The sequence below is a fragment of the Hyaena hyaena genome, unplaced genomic scaffold (genome assembly GCF_003009895.1).
Source record: "Hyaena hyaena isolate Hyena2069 unplaced genomic scaffold, ASM300989v1 scaffold_1, whole genome shotgun sequence".
NCBI classification, from domain to species: domain Eukaryota; kingdom Metazoa; phylum Chordata; class Mammalia; order Carnivora; family Hyaenidae; genus Hyaena; species Hyaena hyaena.
This window is the reverse complement of record NW_024080633.1, coordinates 9,456,125-9,471,420: the sequence shown is the minus strand read 5'-3', so window position 1 is coordinate 9,471,420 and position 15,296 is coordinate 9,456,125. Positions and strand designations below refer to the sequence as shown.

The window sequence follows — 15,296 nt, the reverse complement described above, 5'->3', positions numbered from 1 at the left end:
GGGGAGCAGTTAGGAGCGGGCCAGCCTGGGTTCGAGTCCTGGACCTGCGACATGGGGAAAGGCTGCTTTGACCTGTGCCTCAGTTTCCTCTGTACGATGGGGAAGGTGGCTGTGCAGGTAAAAAGGAGGTAATGGATGTGAAGTGTGGGAAGGTCATTAACACTCAGCTACGATAACTACTCTCTATCTTCTAAACCTCAGGAAGTCCGGGGATGAAGCAGAGGTCATGGAGGGCCTGAGGCCCGCACAAGGCACACTCGGCCAAGAAGCGGGAAGGCAGGATTTGAGCCCAAGGCACTCCATCCCCCCACCCCCCCCTCACCCCCGGCCTGCCACACTGGCCTCCTACAAGCCACGCACCTCTGCAGGGAGCCCTCCCCAAACCTTATTTGCTCATCTCCATGACTGTGGAGCGCCGCCTACAGAGGAGCCAAGCTGGACACATACACACAGCTCGCGCCGCAGGCCAGGGTAAAAGCCGAGGGGAAGGGTCCCGATGGGCAAATCCGGAGACGGCACGGTGGCAGGTGCCGGGACAGGGGACGGGGTTTTCCTTTCTGGGGGGATGAAAATAACCTGGAACTAGACAGAAGTAGGAGTTGCTCAACGCTGTCAATGTGCCACGGGCCACTGAATTGTTCACTTTAAAATCATTAATTTCACATTATGTGGATTTCCCATCAGTTTTTTAAAGAATGGAATGATAGGCAGCAGAGAAATGAATAGAAACACAGTGGAAAAATATGGATTTCAGACTCCCAAAACTAGGCAAAAGGATTGCTGATTGAGTTCTTAGGGACACTCAGAGCAGACACACACGGGCTTTAAAACAAACTCCTGCGGCCGACGGGGCCTGGCCGAGCAGAGCCGGGAGCAGGTGTGCTGCGTGCCAGGCAGCTGAGTCCAGACCTGGGCCCGGCGGGAGGGGGCGGGCGGCTAGCCGTGCCCGCCGCTGTCTACACAGTAACACTACGTGAGGAGCCGGGCGTCGCAAATCTTCCTTGGCCAGGGTGTGCACTTTTGTTGCATCGGCATTTTTAAATATTTTTTAAGTTTTTATTTATTTTGAGGGAGACAGAGACAGTGTGAGTAGGGAGAGACGGAGAGAGAGAATTCCAGGCTGGCTCTGCACGGTCAGCACAGAGCCCAACATGGGGCTCAAACCCGTGAACCACGAGTTCATGACCTGAGCTGAAGTTGGACCCTCAACTGAGCCACCCAGGCGCCCCTGTACTTGCAATTTTGCCCCCAGTGGGAACTCGCCTCGGAGGCTACAGTCGACGTCGGTAAGAAACCGGATTTCAACATCAGGAAAACCCTGCAGACCAGCTCTGCTAGGACCCGCCGGGGAGCACAGCCTCCCGCCGTGCCTGCCAAGGGCTGGCAGAATCAAGAGAACAGACCCAGGCCAGCTCGGCGACCAGAGCGGGTGGGGAGGCTCCTATCCTCCACACACACCCCCCCCCCAGCCTCTCTGCCCAGAGTCCTCAGCCCCTCCCTCCTTGCGGGGCCGGCAGGGGAGGGATGGGGGGCGAAGTGCTCAAGTCAAGCCCCTCCCAATGTTTGAATCCAGGTGTGTTGTTCTCATACCCCAGGCAGCCGTGTGCGAGAAGGCAGGAGCCAGCCCGCCCAGCTCAGAGGGAAGACCAAGCGGCCCTGACAGGCGGCGTCCCTGCGGGGTGCTGTGAGCGCACACTTCCGCCCCAACGCCAGCCTCCTCGCATGGGAAGACCCAGGCGCAGCTGGACCGTGTGGGGCATCTCTGCTTCTCTCCAGGGAAGCTCAGCAAGGCAAGGCCAGAGGCAGGTGACCCTCCCGCGGATTCCACCACCACCACCCTCACTTGCCCATCATGACGCAGGTGATGGACAAGCCCCTCCATCCCCATCACCAGGAACTTGGAATCAGCAGATCCGAGTGGACTGCAGGTGAGGAAGCAAACCTCCCCAGACGTTGCCTGCGAAATGCCATCTAGATCCAGCGAGACTTGTATGGAAGAGCAAAGAAGGCAAGGCCGGGGGAGGGGGTGGGGGCTGTCTTATACTTGAGCAGCATCAGCACCCCCCCAAGGAGCAGGATAAAACCCCCTGGCTGTGAGTACAGCCCAGGCTTCTGCATCCCTAACAAGCTCCCAGGTGAGGCCGCCGCAGCACTGGGACCCCACGGAGGTTCCACACCTGGCTCGGCGCCCCATCCAAACCCCAAGGGCCAGAGCCCTGCCAAGCCCCAAGCCCCAGCTGCTGGCATCTCGGGCTGGGCCGACAGTCAGCCCATGCTGAGTTATGTGTGTCTCACCAGAGCTCCACACGTCTCTCACACGCGTCTGTTTTCCCACCCGAATCCCCTGCCTGTCAGCTGACGCTCTTCCAAAAAACTTGTCACACAACCCAGAGGACCAGCCTGGAGGAAGATGCAGCCTCGGCCACAGGCTGGCCCTAGGGCTGGGCATCAGCTGAGATGCCGGCCAGATGAGGCAGCCTCCTGAGTGCACACCTGGTCGGGGACAGATCTTCCTGGGGGCACACCCAGGGGATCAGCTGGGCGCCCCAGAGTTGAAGGAAGAAGAGGAGAGAGAACATTTACTGTGAAGTCAGGACTCATTGTGCCCATTTGACAGGAGACGGAGGCTGAGAGGCAAAAGAGCCACTCAGCGTCACCGACAAGAGTGGGATTTGAACCCAGCTGGAGTGGATCTCAAGGTCTGCCTGGAGGGTCTCGGGCCTGCAGGTGAATGAGCCCCCCACCACTTACCCCACACACCTGCCACCCAGATGCCAGTGCCACGGCCCAGCCCGATTCTCCCCTCCAGAAGCCTCCCTCCCCACCTGGACCGGCCTGCCCCCCAGGGGTCCACTCCCTCCCGCGGGCACAGGGTGCAGCCCTTCCCCCCATCACAGGTGACTGGACCCCAGGAGGTGGCCACCCACCCTCTCCCTCCGGGACACTGGGCTGGGAGGTGAGGAAGCCTGAGTGACCGCTTCCTGCCCAGAGAAGCAGCCAGGCTCTTCTCCCTCAGAGCGAGAGGGACGTGGCTTCTCCTCCGATGCTGGCCCCCCGGGACACCCTCATTCCTTCCCTTGAGCCCAGTGTCCCCAAGACACCCCAGAACCACCCCTCTCCTCGGGGTCGGTGTGCCCGGGACTCTGCAGCAACAGGCCCAGGGCGTGAGGCTTGGCTGCGAGAGCCCCACGTCGGGCAGGGGTCTCCCCAGGAAGAACAGACGGCATCTGCAGAGCTCCAGGCTCCTCTTCCTCAGGTGGACGGGATGCCCTGGGTCCCCACCGTTGAGCTTGGGCAGGGAGGGGGTGGGGGTGGAGACCCCTCCATCCCTCACCCCCCCCGCCCCATCTGCCCAGCAGGTGGACACCGGGTGGGCAGGTGCACCCACACTTCTTTTGCTTCCTGCTTCACCCAGAAAGTGGGTTTCCCGGAGTTTCTGGAAACAAACGGCAGAGCGCACTTCACCCTGAGCGAAGACCCCCCTGCCCAGAAATTCCCCACATCCACGTCTGGGCCCAACCCTGAATCCCCAAGCCGGGCACGTCACGTGCAGTGGTACTCCAGGTCAGGGCACCCCCACGTAGGGGCGTGGCAGAGGAGGGCTGGGTGACGAAGAGCCTCGTCCAAGGACACCCAGCTCATGAGCAGCAGTCAGGGCGGCAGCGTCACAGCACAGTGGGCACACTAGGTTCTGGAACCTTCTTTCACAATGGACCCTGGACCTCTTTCCATTTTAAAAATACTTTGAGATGGGCGCCTGGGTGGCTTAGTCGGTTAAGCGTCCGACTTCGGCTCAGGTCATGATCTCACAGTTCGTGGGTTTGAGCCCCGCGTCGGGCTCTGTGCTGCCAGCTCAGAGCCTGGAGCCTGTTTTGGTCTGTGACTCCCTCTCTCTCTGACCCTCCCCTGCTCACGCTGTCTCTCTCTCTCTCCTAGAAATAAATAAAACATTAAAAAAAAATTAAAAAATAAAATAAAAATACTTTGAGACAGAGTGCATGTGTGAGCAGGGGTGGGAGAGGCAGAGAGAGGGAGTCCCAAGCAGACTCTGTGCTGTCAGCACAGAGCCTGACATGGGGCTCGATCTCTTGCACCCAGAGGTCATGACCTGAGCTGAAATCAAGAGTCGGACGCTTCCCTGACGGAGGCCCCCAGGCGCCCCTCATTCCACCTTTGCTGCATCACTAGCGATGGCGGCCGGCCCCAAACCCGCGGGTTCACAGCACAGAAGCTACAAGTATCTGTGAGATACTTAGGTCATTCCTCGTTTTTGACAGCTTATCTCTGTACACAAGTTACATCCTCAGGATATATTCCTAGAATGAATTTGCTCAAAGGGAAGCTTTTTTTTTTCTCTTTAAGGCTTTTGATAAATTGCCATGGAGAAGTCCGCACAGGAGTGGCCATTTCTCCCCATCATCACCAACACTAGGAAGTTTTTTAATGGGTTGTTTTCTTATTGCTGAGCTTTTATTTGTTTTTTGAAAGTGAACAAGCCAGGGAGGAGCAGAGAGGGGGAGGGAGGAGGGAGGGCCCGAGCAGGCTCCGCACGGTCAGTGTAGAGCACAACACGGGGCTCAAACTCATGAAGGGGAGATCAAGACCCGAGCCAGTCGGGCACCGCGGATGCTAACCACTGGGCCGCCCAGGTGCCCCAGGAAACATTGTTAAAAATCAGTTTTAGCTGGGCTCTTCAGGGAGCTGGGCTCCGGCTGCTGAGAGGCGCGTGCTCTGGATTCGGGGGAAACAACTCATCCCACATGTTGAGGTCCCAGCCCCCCACCTTAGAAGGTAACCATACTGGCACACGTGGCCTTCGCGGAGGTGATTAGGGTAAAATGGGGTTAGGCAACGGGCACACGGAAAGACCCTCAACATCACGAGTCACCAGGGAAACGCAGATCAAACCCACAGTGAGGCCCCACCTCACACCATGAGGACGGCCACAATCAAAACCACGAGAAACAGGGGGCACCTGGGGGGCTCAGTCGGTGAAGTGTCTGACTTCAGCTCAGGTCATGATCTCACTGTTGGTGAGTTCAAGCCCCGCATCAGGCTCTGTGCTGACAGCTCTGAGCCTGGAGCTGCTACAGATTCTGTGTCTCCCTCTCTGTGCCCCTCCCCTACTCGCACTCTGTCTCTCTCTCTCAAAAATAAAAACGTTTAAAAAAAACAAAACATAACCACGAGAAGCAGCGTGGGCTGGAGGGCGGAGAAAGGGGAACCCCCAGTGCCAGTGGTGGGAATGCGAATGGAGTGGCCGGAAGACAGCGCGGTGGCTCCACCAGAAAAGAAACACAGAACCACCACGTGAGCCCACGTGAGCCACAGTCCCGCCTCCAGGCCCGCGACCCCCCCCTCCAGGCCCGCACCAACCCCCAGGCCTGCCCCCCCAAGCTGTGGCAGGACCTCCGAGGCCTTCACAGCACACTCACCGCAGCACTACTACCAGCGGCCAAGACGTGGAAGCCACCCAGGGGTCCTCGGATGGATAGAGAAAGAAAAGGCGGTCTGTCCACACAATGGAACGTTATTCAGCCTTAAGAGGAGGGAATCCCGACACCAGCGAGGACGTAGACGAGCCCGCAGGACGCGGAGCCAAGGAAAACAGCCAGGGAAGGTGACTACCGTAGGGCTCCACTCCCGGGAGCTTCTTCAGGTAAAGTCCAAGAGTGCAGCCGGACGCGGCGCCAGGGCCGGGGGTGCTGGGCAATGCGTGCGGGGCTCGTTTGTACAAGACCAGCCTTCGGAAGGGACGCTGGGAACAGCTGTGTGCAGGACTCAGGCTGTTTAACACCAGCGAACTGTACGCTCAAAAATGTTCGAGATGGTAAATTTTATGCCGTATCTTATCATCATGACATGAAAAGTATGCAGCTGTTTGGGACCTAATCCAATAGGGCTGGGGTTCCTATAAGAAGAGACGTGAGGGGCGCCTGGGGGGCTCCGTTAGGTGTTCAACTTCAGCTCAGGTCACGATCTCACAGTTCAGGAGTTCAAGCCCCGTGTCAGGCTCTGTGCTGACCGCTCGGAGCCTGGAGCTGCTTCAGATTCTGCGTCTGCGTCTCTCTGCCCCTCCCCTGCTCACGGTCTGTCTCTTGGTCTTTCTCAAAAATAAACCTACAAAACCCAGGGAAGTGAAACCAGGGGGTGCATGCAGAGGGGAGCACCCAGATGAAGAGGCAGGAAGGGTGGTCACCTGCAAGCCCAGGGAAGGGGGTTAAAAAGAACCCAGCCCTGGCACCTTGACCCTGCACCTCCAGCCTGAGAACTGGGAGGAATAAAGATCTAGTGGTTAAGCGCCACCCCCCCCCCGCCCCGTGTGTGACATTTGGTTACGGGCCCCGCAGACCAATAGGGTGTTCTCAGTCTCGAGCCAGGTGTGAGCCAGGTGTGAGCCAAGAGAAAGGACAAAAACCAGGTTGGTGAGAACATGTAAACCTTTGTTGTGCAGGACACAGGAATGTTCCTGGAGAAACAGAACCAGACAGTCACACGCGGGGGACGCCAGGCAGAGAGGAACCGGGGGGGGGGGGGGGTGAAGCATGGAACCAGACACGGGACGTCTAGAAGGAAGAACTTGTTTTGAGCAGAGGCCCTGCGCGCGTTCCCAGCCGACCCAGGCCTGGGGGCCCCAAGGACACATGCCAGGAGGAGGGGGGGTGTCCTCTAAAGCTCCTCAGGCCAGGGGCGCTTGGGGGCTCAGTTGGTGAAGCGTCCAACTTCGGCTCAGGTCATGATCTCACAGCTGGTGGGTTCGAGCCCCGTGTCGGGCTCTGTGCTGACAGCTCAGAGCCTGGAGCTGCTTCAGATTCTGTGTCTCCCTCTCTCTCTCTCTGCCCCTCCCCTGCTCATACTCTGTCTCTCTCTCAGAAATAAATAAAACATTTTAAAAAACAAAAAATAAAGATCATCAGGCCAGCTCCCTGGGACCTTTAGTAAAGGAACAGCCAAGCATCATCGGACATCTGGAGGGATGTGTCAGCAGGGAAAGGGACCCAAACATACAAACATGACAGAAAGGGGGAAACTGGAGAGAATCATGGAAAACGCAGGGTACGGAAGACATCAGGGAGACCAGAAAGTAAATCCATAAAGAGAAAACACTACATCCATAAAGTGCAAATAAAACACGACACACACACACAAAGGAGCAGATGAAAAGAGCGAGCTCCAGGAAACTCAAAGCGTGATGGCCAAAACGAGTTCTGGAAGGGAGTTGGAAGACAACAAAGTCAAGAAAAGCAGAAACTGTAACAAAAAAGAAGAGCTGGGCAAAGCAGAGGGAAAGAGAAGAAACCGGCGCTGCGCGGGGTAAGCCAGAGGCCCACGCCTGTATGTTAGGGGTTCCGGAAAAGCAGCAAAGGACAATTACCAAAGACCTAGGGTGGGAAAGCGTCCCAGACCGAAGGGGCCGGGCTGCAGGGGCTCACGGACACCCACACAAGGCAGAACGACTGCTACGAAGCCCCGGCAGTGTGCAATTCAGACCCCCCCCCCAGAGGGACGGTCCCAAACACCTGGAGGGGGCACGACCCCACGTGAAGGGCTGAGAATCAGAAGGCAAAGAGCCTTCTCGACAGCCAGAGTGAGACCCAGCAGTGAGGGAAGTCGCCCCCACCCCCAAATTCGGGACTTCAGCCTAGAATCCCGTAAAGGACCAATTTATCGGCAAAGCCACAAAAACGATCTTCCAGGCATCCTTCCTCGGGAAGATACTGCAGGGAATGCACCACCACCCGGGAGGAAACCCGGAAGAAACGAGACCCAGGGAGACCCAGCAAAAAGGCGGGGCAAAGGGGATTTCCGGGAAGAAGGGCAGTAGGGGCCACCTGCGGGCTCGCAGACACGATGGAGGGAAAGACAGAGGCTTGTTCGTGTGAAGAGCTGCACGGAGAGCTAGTCTCCCGGTCATTCAGAGGCAGGGAGAGAACGAGGGATTTAAGAGCTACGCGGCCGGAAAGCAGGGGCAGTGAGGAAGTCAGGTTGTGCGAGAAGACGCGTAGAGGCGCCCAGCGAGCCCGAGTGCATCCACCAGCGAGCGTCACTTGTAATTAGGAAGAACCCTGAAAACAGGATTAACAAAACATGACCTGATACCGGAAAGCTCAAGGCGGGGGCCCCTCCTGCAGACTGAAAATCCCTCATCAAGCATCAGGTCCGTGCAGGACAGGTGTGAGCGTGAAAAAAGCAGGAAGCGCATGCAGTTAGCAGCTCACATTAGTGGGGAGGGGGAGAAGGGAGGGTCCTGTGGGGTTTCGTTCTACGCAGGATTTTTTTTTAATGTTTAGTTATTTTTGAGAGAGAGAGAGAGACAGAGCTTGAGGTGGGGAGGGGCAGAGAGAGACACACAGAATCCGAAGCAGCTCCAGGCTCTGAGCTGTCAGCACCGAGCCCGACGCGGGGCTCGAACCACGAACCATGGTGAGATCATGACCTGAACGGAAGTCGGACGCTCAACCAACTGAGCCACCCAGGTGCCCCTACGCAGGATTTTTTTTTTAAATGTTCATTTGTTTTTGAGAGAAAGTGGAGGAAGGACAGAGAGAGGAGACACAATCCTATGCAGGCTCCAGGCTGTCAGCACAAACCCACGAACTGCGAGATCATGACCTGAGCCGAAGTCGGACGTTCAACTCACTGAGGCCCCCAGGCGCCCCCTGGCACTTCTTTAAAAAAATTTTTTAGGGGCGCCTGGGTGGCTTAGTCGGTTAAGCGTCCGACTTTCGCTTAGGTCATGATCTCGCGGTTTGTGGGTTTGAGCCCCGCGTCGGGCTCTGTGCTGACTGCCAGCTCAGAGCCTGGAGCCTGTTTCAGTCTGTGACTCCCTCTCTCTGACCCTCCCCTGCTCACGCTGTCTCTCTCTCTTTCCTAGAAATAAATAAAACATTAAAAAAAATTTATAAAAAAAAAAAAAAGGAATAAAGGGAAAGCACTTTTCACATAAGGAAACAGAAACCTAATCCCAGAGTCCGGGATATTCTTTCCAAGTCCAGGATCTTGCTCCTCACGAAGACGCCCCTGTACCCGTTGCCTTCCCAGTTCAGGGGCATCCGGGAAACCCTGCTGGGGTCCTGGGCAGTCAGGAACCTCGACCCAGGCGTCCGAAGGGCAGCGGACACCCGCGATAGAGTCCCAGGTGTCGTCATTTTCACAAGGGCCCGCTGTGCGCAGAGCAGCTCGCACAGGACGCAGAGAGGCGGCGGCAACAGAACGCACCCGGAGCGAGGGCAGCCCCCCGCCCTGCCCCGCAGCTGTGGCCCCAGCACACTACCGGAGGCCGGCTGTTTCCCCTGGCGTCCAGCGCGGCCCCCTCCCCGGGGAAAGGTCCAGACACACGGGCCGACGAGGCCTGGGCATCTCGCCCACCGGCCTCCAGCCCCACATCCAGCCGGGCCTGAGCGAGCAGGAGCCGCCCTGGTCCCCAACACGATGCCTCCGTCCCCGGCTGCCCCTCTTATTCTCCCCCTGGGCCTGGACAAGGGAGGCCGGAGCTGGACGCAGCAGGAAGATAGGGCTACTCTGAATCCCACCATCAGGAGAGCACCTTTCCTGGACCCAGACTCCCCGCCCTGGTCACCCACGAGGTTAGCCTGAGGTCAGGGGTTAACGCAAACTCTTGGCTGGGAGCCCCTGGGAGTGGGGACAAGTGTGGGGCCAGCCCCTCTCAGGAAAGGACTCTTTGCCAGAGTGGTCAGAAGCCAGGCACGTCTGTGTGGCCACACGACCCCAGATAGAGTCTGTGGCCTCTCAGCCTCACTTGTCTGCGTCTGTGAGATGGGGACAAGGACAGTAACACTCCATGTGGTCACTAGGAGGAACAGGCGGATTCGTACTTTAGGAGGGGGCTAGGCACGGAGCAGTCAGCGTTTAAGGAAAATCTGTCAGGAGGCGGCGGCAGGCTGAGAAGCAACCAGGCACAGAGGCAGCGCTGGGGAGCTCCGTCAATAGTGGCCGCCATTTCGCTAGGCCACAGTTCTCCTGGGAACTCACAGAGATCGGACTCCCGGGCCCCCAGACCCACTGAAGCAGAGGCTCTGGAATGTTCCACGGCCTCCAAGGAACTGATGCCGCTGGAGACCGAGAACCCCCGTTCTTCTGTTAGAATCCTCTAGAGAATTCTGGAGAGGGATTACAGACACTCAGCCTGCCCAGAGGCACAGCCCCACTGGGTGTGGGGTGAGGCCAGGGCAGGAGAGAAGTTTAAGGTTCGTGAATGGCTCCCACCCCGGACTTCCAACGTCCTCTTTCGTGTTATGTTGTTGGAGAAGCAGTGATCTTGATGGTGAGAAGCCACCTGGTGGGTAAGCTTCTATCGGACCTCAGATGACAGCCTCCATCGCCCACTTTCCCGGGCAGCCTCCACCCTCCCCGTCACTTCTCAGGGTCCAGCGTCACACACACACCCCAGGTACCACCAAGGGCCCACAGGAAGACAAGGCTTGTGAGACGCCTGAACTGCCATCCCAGACAGACGGGCACCCTTAGGTGGACGCCAGGGCTCCAACCCCCCGGGAATCATCTCTGACCTCAGGGACGCCTCCCCAGGCCTTGGCTCCCTTGACCTCTGGGCCAGAAGACCTGAAGCAGTGGGAGGGCCGAGGCCTCGGCGCGGGGCTGCCCGGTCCAGGGAGCAAGCACAGGTGAGTGAAGAGCGGGGGCAGAGCCTCCGCTAAGCCACTCGGGTGCAAGCCTAGCTCCACCACCAACCGTGAGGCTGGAGGACACACTTACCCTCAGTCTCTACGGCCGTAAGATGGCGACCATAGTGCCCAACCCCCTAGGGCTTCCGCAAGAGCAACAGCTGAACTCGAAAACCTAAGACGACTCGAGTGGAAAAGGAAGAACCGAGCCCTGTGCGTTTTTATCCTCCTGAAGGCCCCGCCTCCCTCCTATAGCCCCACAAGGGTCCCCACCTGCCTGCTCCAGCCCCACGGAGGCCCCACCTGCCTCTACAGCCCCACGGAGGCCCCGCCTGCCTGCTCCAGCCCCACGGAGGCCCCACCTGCCTCTACAGCCCCACGGAGGCCCCGCCTGCCTCTATAGCCCCACAGAGGCCCCGCCTGCCTGCTCCAGCCCCACGGAGGCCCCACCTGCCTGCTCCAGCCCCACGGAGGCCACACCTGCCTCTACAGCCCCATGGAGGCCCCACCTGCCTGCTCCAGCCCCACTGAGGCCCCAAGTGCCTGGTGCTGCCCCACGGAAGCCCTTACCTTCCTACTATGAAGGGCCCAGAGGCCCCAGGTGCCTGCCATCTCCTCCTGGGGGTCCCCCCAAGGTCTCTGTCATCTTTTCATGGGGTCCCCCAGAGTCTGCCCTCTCAGAGAAAACTAGACTGATCGGTGGTTGGGGCTACCTCATACAGCTAGGTCATTTCCTTTTCCATGACCCCTCCCATAGGTCACAGGATTATGGTCCCCACTCAGCTATCTCTGAAGCTTCCTCCAGGCCCCTGTCCCCACCCGTAGGCCTCAGTTCTGCAGCCAGGAGGGAAGACCCTTACCCTCAATGACTATTCGATCGCCTAACCACTGTCTGCTCAGCAGGACCCACCACAGGCCAAGGTGGAAACTATGCTAGAAACAAAAAGCCCCTTGGATCTGAGACTCAGGGACAGAGAGACATTAGGTGGCCACCACCAGTGTGCAGGGGCGGAGGCAGAGGGGCGGAATGTGGTCAGGACCACCTGTGGGGGGGGGCACTGAGTGCTTCCTGTGCCTGGAATGGCCGCCATCTCCACCCCTGTTAGGGTTTTCTCCAAACACAGACTTTGCCAAGTCTAGGAATAAATCCACTCCCCAGGTGGGAGGCTGGTAAGGACTTCGCAGCTTCCAGAAGATTCTTTATAAAAGTAAGCTGAGTGGGAATGTCCATTGGCCCAGACACTTTGGAAAACAGTCTGGCAGTTCCTCAAAGAATTAAACCTGGACTTGCCATTTGGCCCGGCAATTCCACCCATAGGTACGGACCCAGGAGAAATGAAAACACACCTGACCCACATACACCTGCATACAAACGTTCAGAGCAGCAGTAGCAGTATCCAAACAGCCAAAGGCGGACGGAAACAAGACGCCCTTCAGCAGAGGCTGGCTGAGCCGGAGGTGGCCCGTCCACGCCCCGGAAGGCTCAGTCCTCAGGAGGAGCAGAGCTCGGGCACATGTTAGTGTGGACGGACCTAGAAAGCTTCCCAGAGCCCGAAGGACGTGAGAGGCCGTGGAGTTCGTACGATGCATGCATGTGAAATGTCCAGAAGATGCAAATCAGGAAACAGAGGAGATTTGGAGCTGCCAGTGGGAGAGTGGGGGAGCCGGGGAAAGGACAGTGGGGCACAGGGTTCGTCTGGGGGGTGCACGGCCCCGTGAACACACCAGAAACCACTGACTGTGCGCCTGGAGCGGGTGTGCTGTGTGTGGGGTGGGTGTGTGGGGTTAGCAGAGCCCCGGGAAAGAGTGGGCCATGGCGTGCGGTGGCCCTGGCTTTCCTCTGCCCTGGCGGGGAGGAATGGGGGTCCCGGCCACTCCTGACAGATATCACCTCCACTTCCCATCATTGCCAATAACCCCCTCCTTGATCTCCATTTGCCGGGCTCCCCGGGGGCTCCTGCCCTCTGGCCCAGGGGGTCCCATGGCCCTTAATAAGCGGCGCCCAAACCTCCACAGAACCGACTCCCCAGGGGACACAGAGGGGGACAGTCCGATCTCAGACGTGACTGCTGCTCCCAAGGGGCGGGGAGGGGGCAAAGGCCCCCCACGTGGGGTGTGCAGACTCCCAGGGCAGCCACAGATGGAATCAAGGGTCGTGGGGAAAGAAATCACATCCTTATTTCCACTGGCCTCTACTTGAGATTTAGGCGGGCAGCAAATCACAGCGGTCGGTCGCCAAACCTGTGATCTTGTCACCAGTAGAAACGGCACAGCCCGGGGGTGTGGCTGCAGACACCTGCGCCCCTCCCCCACCCCGGAGCGGGGCCAGAGCGCTCAGCCCTCACACCCCCCTCCCCCCCCCCGCCGGAAGCCAGCGTGGCCTCGAGGCACAGGGGGCCCACGCTGGGCCTGGGGAGCGACGCCCAGGACGCTGCTGCCCCCTGTAGGGAGGGACGCTAGGTCTGCACAGGGGCCTCTGGACAGAGCAGCGCTGAGAAGACACCTGGAGGGCAGGGGGGGCCCTGGGCCCTGCCAGCCCAGCAGTGACCGCTGCAGACCCCTCCACCTCCAGCCCCCTGATGACTCCGTGTCCGCGGGGCTGGGCCTGTGAGGGGCACACGCCGCCTCCCTGCCGCTGCCCTCCCGGGCCCTTCCTCTGACCTCGTGCCCCAGGGGACCTTGGGTAACGGTGAGTCGGCCAACAGGACTCTGGGTCCCCAGAAGCCCTGACACCCCCGGGAGGTGGACTCCTGGGCACATCTGGGGAGGGGGCGGGTCACTGGCTTAGCCTCTTCCAGCCCCACCCGACTCCTGGCCCCAGCAGGGACCTGCCTGCGGCCTGATACAGGGTGACACTCTCTGGGGGTCCCCTCCCCCCGCCTCGCTCCTCCTTCCAGGCCCAGGGCCCAGTTCCTCAGGGAAGGCAGTCCAGGCTGACAGGCCCTCAAGACTGGGTTCGCCCGAAACTGCTTCGCTCAGCCATCAGCCGGAGTCCTCGAGGCTCGGAGAGGAAGGGCAGAGGGGACCCCGCTCTGAGACCCTCCCCAAACCGCTCCTCACTCAGGCTCTAACACCTACCGGACTGTTCCACTGCAGGGCAGGCAGGCTCCCGGGACTTTTGGCTGGAGGGCTCTCGACACCCCAAGGGCGTTCTGGATGCTTCTACAGGAACCCCTCCCCTCTGGCAGCTGTGAGTGGAAGGGAAGGCCTGGAGGCAGGGCTCAGCCAGGCCCCCAGCCTGGGCTCTGCAGCTATCCACAGATGTGGGGGGTCCCCAGGCCGGGGCTCTGTTCCATCAGGCAGGTGGCACAGAACTGTCACCTGAATTGTTACCCCTCCACTTGGGGCCAAACTGGAACAAGCTGGAGTGGGGTGAGCTGACAGCCGGGGCCGGAGAGCCGTGTGCACAGCCGTCACCTCCAAGGCCCCACATCCGAGGACCCTGATCCCATTGAAGGCTCTGACTGCCCGCAGTCCTGACAGGCGGGCGCAGGGCTGGAGACTGAGGCACCTGCCCACGCGCTGGGGGCTGCGTGTGGCCCCCAAGGCGACAGCTCCTCCCTCTGAGCAGCGGGACAGCTAGCTCCAGGGGGTTGACGCTCGGACTGGACAGGAAGGTGCTTAAGGCACAGGGTTGCTGGGCCCCAACGAAGGGCCGAGGAGAGGGGGCAGGTGACCTGACGGCAAGAAGGGGTGCGTCCCTCCTCCCTCCGCCCTGCCTGTGGCCTCCCTTCTCCCTCTGCCTTCTCTCCATTTCTGTCTCTGCCTCTCTCCCTGTCTCTCCTTCCCCATCTCTCCCTCTCTGTCTCTCCCTCCCTGTCTGTCTCTCCACTGTCTGGCACATTCCTGCCCTCCCCTCCCCCTGCTCAGGCCTCCAGCTAACAGGGCGCACTGAGCTTGTGAACACTTTGTGGCCACTGTCACGGGGGCCGCCTCCCACCCCGGCAAAACTCCGACTTCTGCTCTGGTTGTGCCGCATTCTCTCAGGATCCACAATGAACTTCCTCCAGAGTGGGCCCCGCCCCGCAGACGCAGCCCTCAGCCCCCCTGTGCGGTCTGGGGGGTGCAGGATGCTGAGCCCGGGGGGTGGGTTCCAGGCGGAGCTGCGAGTCCCCAGTGCGTTTACCACCCGTTTGTCCTAACAGGTTGGCTCTGTGCAGACCGAAGTGCCAGGCCGTGGCCTCCACAGCCAGGGGGGGCCCGCCGCCCGGAACGGCCTCTCAAGTCTGGCACAGCCACCGCCCACGGGCTCCCGTCCGTCCCAGGGTGGCCCTGCTCCCTGCGCCCACGCGCATTTAAAACCGCTCCATCCGGAGCCTCTGCGACCTGCCCGGCCTCGCTCCATCCGCCATCCTCGGGGCACCTGGGGAAGTCCCTCCCCCAAGGCTCTCCCACACCCGCCAGGTCCCTCCGTCAGCCCTGGCCCCGCTCCCTCCATCTGTCAGCAGGAAGAGGGGCGCTATGGATGCATGGATGGGGCCTCCTCAGCCAGTCCCAGGGCCCCACACGCCTGCGGCCGTTTGCTGCTATTCCCGGGGCCAGCTCATTGCCAGGCACACAGTCAGTGCTCAATAAATACCTGTGCAGGTCCCAGCTACCCTGCAGATACCACTGTCGGTAAGGCAGACCCCAACCGCGGCGCCTCAACGCCTG

At 59.9% G+C, this 15,296-nt stretch overlaps 1 protein-coding gene across 1 annotated transcript in view; it reads right to left on the bottom strand.

The window, feature by feature from the left end:
* The window catches only part of JPH3 (junctophilin 3), a 70,288-nt gene that overhangs the window by 41,869 nt on the left and 13,123 nt on the right, over positions 1-15,296 (bottom strand). The gene's annotated exons all lie outside the window — the stretch shown is intronic.